The sequence below is a fragment of the Schistocerca gregaria genome, chromosome 3 (assembly GCF_023897955.1).
Source record: "Schistocerca gregaria isolate iqSchGreg1 chromosome 3, iqSchGreg1.2, whole genome shotgun sequence".
In the NCBI taxonomy this organism is placed as follows: domain Eukaryota; kingdom Metazoa; phylum Arthropoda; class Insecta; order Orthoptera; family Acrididae; genus Schistocerca; species Schistocerca gregaria.
Genome location: NC_064922.1, coordinates 873,670,009 through 873,672,893, shown reverse-complemented (window position 1 = coordinate 873,672,893; position 2,885 = coordinate 873,670,009). Strand labels below are relative to the sequence as shown.

Sequence of the window (2,885 nt, the reverse complement as noted above, 5' to 3'; positions counted from 1 at the left end):
ATCATTATAAATTGCAATAGCATAGAAAAAATTATTTTGTAAAGAAAACTGATCTCTTAAAACGTGAGAACAGAGCCTCAGTAAAATGAGTATACGAATAAAGGACCAAGAGACGGCATATAATATAAATAAGAGTGGATGTGAAACAATATCTGTCAAATCAAAGCTGGCCCAGAAAGACTTAAGTGGTCGTTTTCTCCGGCAGTTCTTTGACAGCGGAACAGTAGCGAAATAACTTGAAGGTGGTTCGATGACCCCCATGCCAGTCACTTAATTGTGAATTGCGGAGTAATCCTGTAGATGCAGATGTAGATACGTGTTTGTGCAGATGAAATATTTCCCCAATTAGCAAGATATTTGTAGCAGTTGTATATAAAATTGCGAAAATCGTTTGCTTTCTCAAACTTCCCTGAGATTTTTCTGCATGAATAGACAGCGCGATTCGATAGTTTGAATCATGCGACCCATTGCGTGTCCCATTATGTCAGAAGGGTTCATATCAACTCATAATTTTTTTAAGAGTGGAAATTTCAGACTGGGAAAAATGCTGTAACTCCTCAGACAGAGTCATGTTAATGTCGTACCTGACGCAGATCTAAATACGTCAGCGACGCCTTGTACCTGACGAGTACCTTAGAGTCAGCTGCTCCTGGAAGAGATTGCCACGGCATAACCTCAGGGCACGTGAGGACAAGGTTTTTACGCTTGGAGTTGCTGACAAGGCCTTGAGGCTTATGCAAGGCCATCACTCCTCCCCATCCCCTCCCACACCAACCCTACCAAGCACCTACCACAGCTAGTGTAGAAGTTGACGTCAGCACCGCAGCCCCCATACAGTATGTTATAAAAGCAGACGTCGAGTGGAGCAAAGCATCAGTTCCAGTTAGAGCAACTGCGAGCAACCAACATGAAGACCATTGTAAGTACGCCAAAATAGGCCTTTGCACTTAGACCCAACGTCCTCTATTATTTGTCAAGTATATACCATCAACGGTCACCCCTTATTGTTTTCATTTTTCACTCTCTATAGCTTCCTCTGGTTCTGTGGAAGTTATTCCCTGATGTCTCAACGCAAGCCCTGTCCCCTTGTCTAATTAGTTTTCCACTTATTCCTTTGTAAGTCTGTTCGGTCATTAACTTCCGCTTTTTATATCTGTCTATTTACCATCCTTCTGCAACATCGTATCTCAGGCACATCGATCATCTTATTTTTGCGTTTTCTCACAGACTATTATTCACTTTCATGCCAAAGTGTGCTCTAGACGAATATTCTCAGAAATTTAGTTCTCAAATTGATGTCTATGTTTGATGCAAGAAGACTTCCTTTAGTGAGCATTGCCTCATTTGCCTGTGCTACTGTGCTTCTTATATCATTCTTCTGCTTTCAAAGTAATAAATATTCTTCACTCCATGTATGGTCTCCAATTTTGAAGTTTATTAGTAATCTCATTTATGCTACTCCCACTATTTCTGTCTTTCATAGTTTTACTTTCACTCCATATTATATTATTTAATGCTGGACGACTAGCCACACTGTATTTATTTCAATTGCCACCTTTCCCTACACTTCAATTTCGCTATACGGAATTATGACTAGAGATAGAACTCTATTTGATGACGCAGATGCTGCTGGTGTGGTTCAGTTTCGCTGCCTCTGTCTCTCGTACTGCGATTGAATTCGACATGAGCTGTCTTAACATTTTACCTCACAATCTGAGAAATCTCTGGTTGTGTTCGATGTAGCGATTTTCGTTGGTACTATCACAACAACTTTCTCAACGTTTTTAATTCACTATGAAATGTAATAATAAAACACGAATTGAAACATGCATAACAAAGGCAACTGGTAAATATACAAAGATTGCAATTATGGTTGTTTATAATTCTGGAGCTTTCGCTCATCCTACGATCAAGTGACGTCTGACAGTACAAATCTCTAAAACGGACCTTGCTCTTGTAGTTCATTCTTAGGAAAAAAATTACAGTTACCATATTACGATACATATCATTTGTTCAGAATTTATTTCTTGATAAATTTGTTTGTTTGTTTAATTTGAATGTTGCTGCAATATTGTCAAACTGATTAAAATCTAGCAATGTTTATTTGTTACTGTAATGTGTGAGCAGTGACTGAACTGTTCCTTGTCCATTTGCTTGACAAATCATGAACGTCCTATATAAACAAACAAAATATTATACTGTGTTCAGTCACATAGTATTTTTGGGGGACATTTATGTCTGTGTCTGATATATTTTCTCCAATAGGATTGTGTGCAGTAACAGGATTAATGCTATTTCCTCCTGGGTCTCCAGAAATCGTCAGAAGTGAGCCATAGCTGTTGCTGTGTCCAGTTAGTAGGTACTAGCCTCTTCCACTTGCACCGTGCCAGTCAAATGGCATGTGACTGTTTGAATAAGCTCGCTACTGTATGGAATGCAGCAGCAGATGTGAAATCTCGAGTCTGTTCAAACGCGAGTATCATCTGGCCGGCTGTAACTGTCCCCCTCTGACCAGAGATGTCAGTTTCTTTTGTACAGAAGCTGCTAGTGGTGGTGGTGCTGGCTTCCCCTGTACCTCTCTGACCAGCGATGTTACCCCTGTTGTGTGTTTGCAGGTGCTGCTACTGGTGGTGCTGGCGCTGGTGGGCGCTGCTCTGGCCACCCCTTACCCTCTGCCACGCCCCCAGGGAGGCGCTGCTCGTGAGGCCCTGCGTCCCAGCGAGCAGTACTACTACCCGGGCTACTACGGATACCTCTACGGCTGAGCAGGCACACACTGTGAAAGTTGCTAAGGACCACATCGGATTTTGGCTACAGTTCATTTGTTTCATTCCACAGACACATTTTGGCAAAACTTATGAAATAAATTTCTTTTCTCTGCTTTA

The 2,885-nt window shown here is 41.3% G+C and overlaps 1 long non-coding RNA gene across 1 annotated transcript; it reads left to right on the top strand.

The window, feature by feature from the left end:
* Positions 1-854: 854 nt before the first annotated feature.
* Positions 855-2,885, top strand: LOC126354942 (uncharacterized). Its single transcript, XR_007565415.1, has 2 exons — positions 855-919; positions 2,616-2,885. It is a non-coding gene; the product is annotated as an uncharacterized LOC126354942 (long non-coding RNA).